Source organism: Cyanistes caeruleus, chromosome 3 (assembly GCF_971803275.1).
Source record: "Cyanistes caeruleus chromosome 3, bCyaCae1.hap1.1, whole genome shotgun sequence".
NCBI classification, from domain to species: Eukaryota; Metazoa; Chordata; class Aves; order Passeriformes; family Paridae; genus Cyanistes; species Cyanistes caeruleus.
Genome location: NC_141703.1, coordinates 9640701 through 9653117, shown reverse-complemented (window position 1 = coordinate 9653117; position 12417 = coordinate 9640701).

Here is a 12417-nt window from a genome sequence, read left to right as displayed (position 1 = left end):
AAAGCTTTGCTCTCAAGTTTTCCATTACTTTTTTATTTGATACTTTCCCAACACATTGTCCATCAGAGTTCTCACTGTTTCAAATATAATCAGTCATTTGTCCATTCATTGATATCTCCATTGCAATTTTATTAACCATTATAGAAATACAATAGCTTAGCTAAACTTCTTAGGTGAATTCCATAGGGCTGCTGTGATATAAAAATGCAGAGAAATCACAATTCTTGCATATTCTGCCTTTTACACAACACCAGAATTACACTGTTGATCAAATAAAACAATATATTCAGCAAAATTAGTCTCAAAAGAGACAGCAGCAACTTCACTTGTTCTGCTGGCCAAATAAAACAGACAGATTTTGGTGTCAGTTTTAAGCCGTCTTCTTCATGACTACCTGTCAGCTTGTCTCCAGCATTCCATGAAGAAAACCTCTAATTTGTTCTAAAATTATACTCAATAAACATCAGTATTACTGAGATACTGTGCCTAAATTCATAAAGATCATTAGCATCACTCAGTGAGCCTCTCTTGCTTCAGCCATGGTATCTTGTTGGACAAAATAAATCACAGTTCAGACACTGTGAGAGTTATGTCAGCTCATTTTTCCAGCATGGGGCCATTATTGCCCATTTATCCATATCTGTGATAAGTCTTTTCAGAACAAAGCTTATCTCCTCTTCTGGAGTTTTAAGGAACCATCATAAAGCCATCTGGCCTTGGACCAGCTCTTGGGCTCTGAACAGCCTTTTCTGCTTCAGTGCACGCGAGCAGTTCCTCTTGGGTCTCAGCCTCACTCGTGACATGTTTGGGAAATGTTAACCCTGTCTTGCAATTTTGTAGCAATGTTTTCCAATCTCTTTCTTGAGATAAATACAAGTTAGGAGAGAATGCTTGGGGTGTTTTTATAGTATCTCTTGGGTCCCTGTCTGCTGTTCCTGCTGATCTTTGTGCTGACAGATGGCCTGCTTCGCAGTTCCTTTTCAAAGCTGCAATGTCAATATTATAGTAGCTCTGTACCCTTCCTTCTCCCTCCTTCCCAGAATTCATTTTCAGGAGTTTGATCTATAATCTGTTTTCCTCTGTTAAGCCTAAGTAATTTTAATTTCTGCATTAATTAATCTTATACATATGTAATATTCCCTGTGTATTCATGGATAGTGTTTATCCTAATGATTTTTAACTGTAAATGTATCTGAACAGTAGCATCATCCTGACTGGCAAATAGCATCCATATTACCTAGCCTGTGGAGTTTGCTTTTGCTAAGAAACAAATGAACATCAAAATCATAATCTCTTTTCAGTCTTGACTGTTTCTGGCATTCCTTCTTTGCTTTTCAGCCCATCCTCTTGGTTTTTCATAACAAGCTTCCAACTTCTTGCCTGCAAGAACCAGCAAAATCCATGTATTTTTTTTTTTGTTACCTTCTGGCTTATCAAGGAAATATATTTAATCCCATATTTTTCTATTCGTGCCAAAGGTCCTTTGAACATACTGCTTCTTTCTCTCAGTCAAAGACACCACTTTCCACTTCTGCTGGAATCCTTGCTGGATTCAAATTGCAACCATTTACTGCTTATTTATGCAAAATCTATTGACATAGCAATCATTTCAATGATTTTATTTAAGTCACGCTTGCTTTGTACATTGCATTTGCAATGCCCTTGCAAAATACACTTGGATTTTCCATGAGAACAATATTAGATTTCAGTGTAAAATTCCATGTCTTAAATCCCTTTTTAATGTGATTCCTGGTAATACTATTATTTCAAGGCACATAATTTAAAGTTCTGAGTCACGGTTCCCTGATTTCTTTCTTTATCAGCATGAAGTAAATAGACTGAAAACAGCAGAATTACTTTATAACAACATAAATTTAAGAGAAGTAATAATTAGTCTTTGACTAATGATGAGAAATAAAAAGATACCATTGAACTGTGTTCATTTTACAGTCATGAAGTAACAAACAATATTAAGATTATTAGGCACAAAAATCAGCACTGTGTCTTGCAAACATATTTTGCTCTGCTCTGTGCTACTTTCTGTGTCCCTGTCCACACTTCTTCTGTGTTGTCTGGTCCAGTATTACCTCTGCATGCTCTGTCCCCCTCCCAACCTCACTTCCATAGAGATGTTAAAGGTTTGGATCTATTCTGCACTTTAAATCCCATGAGAGATCAGACTGGCTGAATTATGAAGGCACAAAGCCACACACTGAAAAATAACCTGAAAAATGCTTAGGAAAACAAACATAATATATCAGTATTAAACACAGACTTATTCGATAAACTGTAAATATGGGAAAGATTTGTGCTTCATTTCTAGAGCACTGGTTCCATTAACATAGATATTGAACTTAAAAAAAACAGATTCTGAAAGCAACCTGCAGCAATACTACCAGAAAATCAGGTAGTACAGTTACATGTGTATGCTGAGATAACATTTTAAAAAAACCCTAAAACCTTAATATTTTTTTTCTTATGGAAGAGGTCGTCATTGTTTATTTTCTTTTCAAAATTGACTACTATATGAGACATGATTTTAAATGCTTTTATCAGGCCTTCTGAATTAATAGAAATGTGTACTACCTAACATAATTAGTGCTTTTCACTTATCAGCTTTGCCATTAATTCTCGATGGTGTCAAACTAAGGATTTACTGGCTGCACTGAAATTATAGAGCATCATTAAGTCATAGTGTATGTTACACAAGTTATTTGCAACATCCAGTACAAAAAAAAAAAAAAAAAAAAGAGGTTTCCTAAAAAGATGGCATGTAAAATAGTGTTTTGCTCCCTTTAAAGGCATAGGGTAAATATTCCTGCAAGCATAATACTGGAATGTTAGAACTAAATCTTAGCAAGCGTCAAAGAACTGTACCCTGCACACTTCTCACTTTTCCTTCTCATCCTGTCCAACTGCTTCTTTTCTTCCCTACGTTTCTTTATGATTTTCTTGACTCCATGATTCACTTCCAATTAAAAAAACAAAAACAAAAACAAAAAACCCCACAACATTTAAGGTAAAATATGGAAGCAAAACTCGAGTCAATTCTTCTCTTTTCGGTCCACAGGAGTAATTGGCTGGAAGCACCATATGTCAGCATGAACACTTTTGACACTCTCCTCTATTAATTTCCAGTCTCCCTGATGTAGGTCAATCGTATCAGTGCTGTCCTTTAGCCAGTGTTAGCAGAAACGGTCCTTACTTGTGTTTCACATTTGCTGGTTTGTTGCTTGCTAATCATTTCTTCTCTCCTTGTTGGGCAGAAGTCTATTTTTTCTATCTTCATATAGATTCTTAGTCGAGGACTAAAGTAAGGAATGGACAGAGAATAGGTTCTGAATATGGTTTAGGATTTAAAGAGTGCAAATGAAATGGATAAAGATCATTAGTGCTGGGCTAAACATTACACAAAGCACACATTTTGCAATAGTCTGGTATTATTACTGATGACATTAAGCTCCCCTTAGGGAAAAAAGAAAGTATTCAGGGTGATACCATGCCTCTGCAACAATCTGCTTAGGCCAACAAAAATTAAATACTGCTGGACATGTATTGGAGGACAAGTCCATGCTTTCAGGGGATAGATAATTTTCACTGAGTTACAGGGAATGAAGCTTCATTCCAGAATGTATTGTAGGAAAAGAAGATATAGGAGGCTTCACACAGTGAGCTTGCACACTGATGACAGTGACATCATCATGTTGATAGTACTAGAAAGAAAGCAACCAAAGCCAAAAAATAGCCAGTAATTTATATAGGGATAGTAAAGTTAAAGAACTTAGAAAAAAGTGATAGGTTTGTTATATGAAGACAAATGTGGTCTATTTATAAAAATTTAGAAATAAGGTTTGAGTTGTCAAAATTCACTGTGTGGAATCTTCATCCCGAGGAAAACTGGAAAGAAGAATTGCCTTTGAAATTTAAAAAAAAGTGGGAGGCAGGAAGGGAAGAGAGATAGAAAAGAACTGTCACAGAGAGAGGAAGTGTGAAAGAGGAAGGGAAAAATATACAAGGACATTTATGAAATATGAAATGAAAAAAACTTTAAAAATTGTTTAACCTCTCTGGACATTTTGGAAAGAGTGAGACTGCATAGCTTTTGAATATAGAATTCTGATTAATTTTGCAGTTCTCCAGGGAAATTGTTCTGATACTATGATCTTCTTACATACAAAGGACTACTGTCAAGAGAAGTTCTCTACTGTTAGTATGAACAGACATATATTGTGTAGATCTGAGAAGTTAATTTTATATAAAACCAACATCTGATTATACTGCAGGAGCAATAGGTCTTTTCATGGGATTGCATTATTAACAAAATAACCCATTTGCTATAAGCTAGCAATTTTTTCTTCTAGCTAGGTAGGAAATATTCTCAGCTATGCAGTCATCCATGTTGAGTTCCATAGATTCCCTATTGTCAGTGTCTAAGGTCTGTCCACTGTTAATTTTTTTTTGTTACTTACTAGATCCCTTTTCTTCACAGATGTTTGAATTGTCTTTATTACTGGTGGTCTGACTGGGAGCTGTGTGGCCCAAGAGCTGCTGCTGTTGCTCAAGACTGACTTTATGCTCATTGTAGTAATATTACTTCTTTACTCTTCAGCTTAGAAAGCATCCCTATTCAACCAAAGACTGTAATGTCCTTGCCTTAGGAATTATGATTTCTATGGAAGGATTTAGAGTAGACAGAGAGCATTAGAGAGCTGTGAGCTGTTGTGCTGAGATGCTGATCTCTGAGAGCAGCCAGTTCCATAACTCCAGACTCTTGGCTCCCAGGAACAGCACTGGTTGCTCAGCAGCACTGCCTACCTCACACACTTCATGCTACTGAGCTGGTAAGGGGTGAGTAAAAGTATTGGATGAGCAAACAGCCACCTGGAAGTCAATCATCTTCCCCACAGAATTCCTGCAGAGGCTGAAGTTGAATAACAGGAAAACCAAAGACAAGAAAAATGCATTTTGCAATGAATGCTATAAGGCAGTTAAATATTTCTAAATATTACAGAAATATTACTGTGCCTGATGCAATGAAATGGTCGACCAGAATTTGCTATTGTAGCCAGTCACAAGCCAAGCCAAGACTCTTCTCAGAAGCTCAAAACCATCTTTTTAAGAAGTAAGAATGAAAAAAATGGTGCCATGTTCCCTAAACTTTTAAGATCTCTAGAATCTAACCTGAGTTTCTGGTAGATATGCACATTTTTCTCCCCACATATACTTCCCAAACAGGACCAAGAATGTTATGAAAGAGTTATAAATGCTGTTATAATGTTATAAGGGCATTTTTCCAGAGACCAGAGCTAGTAAGCACTAGAAATCTCATGTGGAAAATCTGTCTATGAAAGCTTTCCAGCTCATTCCTCCAGATTCAAATGACTTGGATGGTCTTCACATAGTCATCTAAGCTTTCAGCTGTTTATCCAAAGCAAACAGAAATGATGAAAATTCTGAAGCAGTCCAATGTTACTTGCATGATACAAGCACATGTGGCTAATCCTTGCCCCATTTAGCATCGCTCTGGTCAATTCCCACAAGAAATTTTATTCTTGACATGGTTTAGGAGCATTTAATCTGATCTGACAATATTCAGTCCACTTCCCACATCCTTGAATGATTTATTTTGATTTGTTTTAATAATGTGTCCTCTGCTTTTTGATTAAGACATCAGTATTGTATGTGACCTACATACTTCCTCTTCCTTTTGCATTTCAAGATCTAGTTTAGATAGTTTTCCACAGACCATCTGAGACTCTTACCTATCTTAAACAGATCAAATACTATAGTAGTTGTTCCTTGCAGTTGCTTTTAGAAGAAACATTTGGGATTTAGTGCACTGTAATGGCTGGGTTTTTTTTCAAATTACTTCAGTGACTTACACATGGAAAAATTAGATGTAATGTAGCATACTAATCATTTTCCAATAATACTTTCATTTGGATTTTAGCAGACTAAAGTGTTTTAAGCAAAAATAGGTGTAGAATTCAAAATGTTAATTCTGATGGTTAAGATCTATGAACTAAAGATTGTTTTCATAATCAATTTTCTGCTTTGAAATCTTTTAAGCTCATCATGTACAGTTCATGGGAAGCCTGAACCAGACACTTGGTTCCACCCAAGTTAGCAATATTACTGATCTTGCAGTACAAGCATCCCTTTCTGATGCTAATCTCCATAGACATAAATCCTTAACAGCAAAAGCCCAGTTGTTGAAATATGAAGTGTATCCTTTAATCTTTGCACTAAAAACATAACTGAAGCATTACAATCTCACGATACATTTGTAATAGAGCACAGTTCATAATTTAATCTATTAGTACATGACTAAAGAATTTAACGTTTTTGAAACAATGTAGCTATCTGAGAGCTCATGTTCACACTGAGATCTCTTCAGTGCATGGGCAAACAGCAGTATAGTACACCAGGAATAAACATGTTGTTGTCCAATTTAATTAGAACTAAAGCTGGTCAACAACTCTGTTGGCACACAAAGAATAAAAATTAACATTACTGAACCTTCCAAGCCCTTTGTGGCCTTCTGTGCACTCCATAATTTAAACACATACTCATACACAGCTTTTTTGCCCTCGTGGGTGTGGTGCTGATTAAAAAAGGTAAACTCAAGCCAAATACATTGAGCTTGGCTTTAACTTTCTAATGTGTTTCAGAAGGCCAAAGATAATTTCTACTGAACAGGATTAAAGAGGTTAATCTGTGCCAGCAGTCGATGACAGGCTTGTAAGGAGAAAAATCCAATGATGTTAAACCCTTCAAAAAGCTGCTTATTAACTGCATTGGTGACTGACTTCTCATTAAAGATTACTAATTCTGTCTTTCTTGCATTTCCCCCTTTGACCTGAGTAGTGAGTTTTCAGAACTTCCATGGTTTTTCCCACAAAGAGACGAAAGCTCTCTACAAGGCAGGCAACCTCCAAGATGTTTTTCAGCTGGAGACTTGAAGAGAAGTCCTCCAAATTACCAGCACATTCAGAACGATACACTTGGCTCTAAACATATGGAAGTCCCACAAAATAATTGTTTTCATGTGGGGTTTGGCAACTCAAAAAAATAAACCAACCTTAATGAAACTCCCCAGAAAGTGAATATTCCCACATTAATTATGTTCCCCTCACTGACCAAGTGCCCTTAGTTACAGCTTCTACTTCTCTGTGCCAGCTTCTCTTTGCCACTGGCTGGATGTCTCAGGCCAGCTCCTCTGCTGAGGCTGCAGCAAAGCCTTCTTCTCACTAAAGTCTTTGCACGTATAGACAAATGTCCCCATAACCTTCTGTGGCCAAGCTTATAACTCACACATTTTCCTAGTTTTTTGTTCTCCAAAAGCATGTATTACAGAGACATGAATGGAAAAGAATTAAAGGAAACATGGGAATTCATGGCAGGGGGTATGAGTTTGAATGATTTTCATCAATCTACAAGATTGATCTACAAGAGAGGTTCAGTTCTTTTAAATGATAGAAAAGGAGAAGAGGCTAGGAGAGAGCCATGGGTCCCTGCAGTGGTGAGGGCTGGCCAGGTTTGTCTGCTGCAGAAATGCTTCACTGACAGCTCAGCCCAGAACGGACAGAAAAGTGACAGTGAATGCCCTTGTTTAATAGCACATTTTGTCAGGACTCTTTTCTGAAGGCAGTTTTGGGCCAATCTATCTGAAGGCTGATCTGCATTGGCATTAGAGGATGGAAAAAAAAATATTTTCAGCTGAGACCAGAGCCAAATCTATTCTCTTCTGCCACTGCTTTGAAAGACAGCTGCCAGCCTGAGTACCAGGAAGTGAAATATGCTCCAAAAGCCAGGACAGCCCCATGCTGGAGGTCAGAGCAGCAGCATAATCGGAGAAAAATAAATCTGATCTGCTAAATAAATTGCAGTTCCAAAATATTTTCTCAGTTTTAAAATCTACTCTGTCTGAAACAATGCCAGCAGAGAACCCATTCATTCAGGTAGCTCAAATGTGCTGGACACACCACAGGCTTGTGGAATTTTTTTCAGTGTTTACATTGGTCCAATACAAAAGTGCATAGCCTTAGAAATAGTTGATTGAACTGCATTGCCACTGCACTTTCTAGAGACCCTTTTCCCATTTTACTGCAATTCTGTGCTCATTGCTATGATATCCTAGTACCTGTGAGAATAATTATAACACTGTTCCATTTAGCACAATGTTCAGAAGTATTTCACTGAGACTTTTATGTGGTGTTTCCAGCCTCTAGCTTTCTCCACTCACTCCTTACATCAGGAAAAATTGATATCAATCTGCTGTGAGCCTGCTTAACATTTTTTCTTTCTGAATAGTGTTATATGAGCTTCTCTATTTACATTAGTTAAGTTTATGCATTCTTTTACCTTAGCAGATTGTGAAGAATAAGTGAAAATTAAGGGGTTTTCTACACTGTTTTCTTTTTAAATGTTTACCACTTTACTCCTAAAATTAATTGTCTGCACAGAATAAAATATATTCTTTAATATCTGCTCTTTCAGCTGGATCCAAATACATTGTATCTTCAACATCATCCATATACATCCAAAATCTGCTAACAGAAAATTTTTTTCTTAAGGAGGCCAGCCCATTTCTGTTGGGATAATGAAGCCATATAATTGAATAATTACAAATCACATTGGAATAAATGGTGCAGCTCACTAAACTATCTACTAAATTCCCTTCTGTCTGCTTTTATCAATTTCATTACATAGTCTCCATTTGTTTATCTTGAATTATATCTTTTAATACCTAAAACAGTGAAAGATTTTTCTAATTTTCCCATCCTATTTTCATGAAGCACTATTTAGAGGGATGGGATTGATCAATTCTCTGATAGCAGCTTTCTTTAGAGTGACTTCAATCCAGCTGAAGGATAACTGCCTTTCCCTTGTTTGATGGTGCTAAACAACACTGCATGTCATTTTCACTAAGCCTTCCCAACCTATTATTTACAACCATGCCTCCTTCTGCCCTTCTGGTTTTGAAAGCAGAAGTTCCTGTTAGAAAGTAAATTTTTAATGCATTCCTTTCTTTTTTTCTTTTTTTTTTTTTTTCTTCTTTTTCTGGTACATTTTCTTATTTAGAGGGAATTGTAAATAGAGAAAAAAATGGATCTGAGATTTCCACAGACCTTCTAAGATTATGTTGATGATACTTACTCAATCACCATCATTGCCAGCATGTTCAGGAAAAAAGGTTAAGGTGGGTGAGAAAAAAAAGTTATTCTCTCTGTTGTAGGATGATTAAACCCCCCATGAAATAGACGAGATTACAGAAATGGAATGAAAGTGAATGAATGAACATGTAGTAACAACACACAGGTTATTTAAAAGAGCATTTATGGAAGACAATGCCGACATCACCAGTTTTATAAAGCTGTCTGTGGCATTCAACTTACTTATATCTATACAGAAATAGAAAATGCTTTATTCCTCACTGTTAGATTTCAACTCTCCAAGGCTTCCTCCTGTTTTCAAACATGCCATGATGCATCTGCTCCATGTCTCTTGCAGAGAAGCTGTGCTCCATGACATGCAGTTAAAACTGACTTTTTTTTTAGCTGATATTTCACAGTCAACTGTATGGCCAAAGGGCAGTTCTGATCTTGTCTGAACTCTTAAGCAGGGAAAAAAAATGTCATTTTTTTCTTCTCACCAATACTGTGTGGCATTCTTCCCTCTCAGCTTGCTTAAGCTCCACTCAGAGAATCACAAATTGCTAAACTCCACCGCTGCTTTCCAGTTTGAGGCTGTAGCTTGCTCTTCCTCTTCATGTGAGAGGACTATCCCTGCACTCCTAACAAGAAGAAAGACAATTAAACCTTGTAGTTGGATACTCAGAGCTAGGAAAATTGAAGAAAACTGGTGTTAAGTTTAAAATTTGAAAATAGTCCAGCAGGTGAAATTTCAGGTTGAACCAATTAGTATCTCATAAATATTCATGGTCCTGGACAGAATGAAAAGAAAAGTAAAAGATTAACATGGAGACATTACCTCCAAGAAAAGCAACATGTGTCATGGAGGCCCATTTTGTTAAATTGTTTTCACAGAGTCTAAGTTTTCTTTTCCAACCCTATAATAAATACCTTTTCTTATAACTAAAAATGACCACAGGAATCAGAATACATGGAAGCAGAGAGCTCTTGTTCCCAGGAAAAGGAAACTTCTGAGGGAAAATAAATTACTTGAACACCAGGAATTTGTGGACTTGCAAGAGACCATCATAGTGACCTTAAGTTGCCTCTGCTTTCTCTCTGGCCTTTGATTGCATTTCTTGTGTAATTATCAGAGATATTTTAAGTTAAGCTAGAATTTTTTTAAAGTTATTGCATTGATAACAGCAAAAGTGTTCTTCTGCAAGCTGTGCAAATAAATCAGGGGATAATAGCACAAAGGAATTTTCACCACTAGGTCATCATTAACTTGATCTGGTCAAACACATAATGACAGAAAAATGTTGACATCCAATTAACAGTGCATCGTGGCATATATTACGAGTATCTGGTTTTAGCGCAGATCCTTTTCACAAGATGAGAAACAATCAATTTAATTGGATGTCCAGCTTGCCAGTCTTGATAATCTTTAGCACATAATCTTTTATTTTGATTGCAAGTGCTTTAGGGGAGACACTGTTTATTACTGTGCTTAAAAAATTCTGCACCATCATCCTGGTGAGTGCTGTGTCTCTCAGAGACTTGAAACAACTACTGTGCTATACTTAAAACTGGAGACAAACAAAGGAGATGGTTTTAACAACTATCAAACTACTGCCTTTGAAGAAGCATATGATTTGTAACTGTTATACCTAAATTATTAAATTCTCATACTAAGTGTAGAGGTTCATTTTTTGATTCACACAGATTCTGAGTTTGTCCAAAACAGTTTGCTTGTCTTCTGTTATCATGTACAAAATTTTTTTGGAAGCAAACAATTCTGTCTCTAACAGACTATGAAGAAGGAAGTAGAACTGCCAATCTCTAAGCCTTAGAGGTCCACCAGTATTATTGTACTAATGACAGATAATGCAAAATTTTGAGCAGATTCTTACAGAATTCCAGTCACATGAACATCTGTGGGGAAGAATATTGGTGGCTCACAGTGACTAATCCCACAAGCACTAACCAAACTGCATACATGACCAAATGTTTAATTCAACATAACTAAAATAAGTAGGTAACAGAAATCAGAGAATCTGAAAGAAATTATCTACTGCACGCATAGGAGTTTTTTCAGATAACATTTGTTTTCATCTCCGCAGTAACATACCTTATTAACTCATCATCTGTGGTACAGTTAGGTTTTCTGGGAACAGGAGAACTAATAAGACTAAATGGTCTAAGCATTTTTTGACCAATGCAAAGAAATTTTCTCTAATCATAAGATCTGATGAAATAAGCCCACATCTGATAAACATTTGATTTTATGGCTCTCACAATGTGCTAGAGAATGAGTGAACTGATCAGACTTTGGGCACTATATGAATTTGACAGTGACAAGAAAGAGGGGGAAAAAAGGAGGGGATTAAAAGAGTAGTGACTGAATAACAGTGAGCCAGGGGAAAGGAACAACCCTTTCAACATTAATTTGTGACTGCAGGGGTCCTTCATTTTTGAAAGTGAGTAACAACTGGGTGAAGGAGGGAAGTCAAAGCAGTGGTGGGAAGAGAAGGACAGGGCTACCTACTGCAAACACAGAAGGAACACAGTTGGAGGGAAGACTGATTAGCTTTGCTGGCAGGCACAGGAGCCGGGACTGCAGAATTCTTCAAACTCTTTTTCTTTTTGAAATCCATCTTTTGATGATACTGCCAGTAATTAAGGTCACCACACTAGGGCATTTAGTGTTTGCCGTGAGGAAAATCATCCTGAATTTGACAAATAGCATTTGTGTTTGTCTTAACTCCTCATTAAACAAGACCTAGAATTTTTACTCGGCTGCAGGAATAATTTTTCTTGCATCTCTGAAAACGCAGAAGAGCGGATACTCTCACAAGATTTCCAACATATATATGCCTTCAGTAATATCAGCAGAGACTATTTCTAAATTCTCCATTGCACAACCAGAAGTTTAACTTCAGAGGGGAGAAAGTATAAATATGAGATGGAGGATATGATTACAAAAAATGCCATGCTCTTTATAGGCTTACTAATTTAAATACAGTGCCACAATACATGTTTGGAGCAGAGTTTTCACCACCCAGCCTAAAAGATGAGTAAAGAAAACTTGTATCTGCTACAAAATATCTGCTACTAGATATATATTTTAATGGCATCTGTGTACACAATGCTAACTCTAATGTAACTTTTTGTCTACTAGATTACTATTCTGACTTGGAAGAGACAGGAGAGGAAGATGGCATCAGAGAACAAATGAAGTGTTATTCATGGAAAATAACATATAACTCAGTTTCTCTTAAGA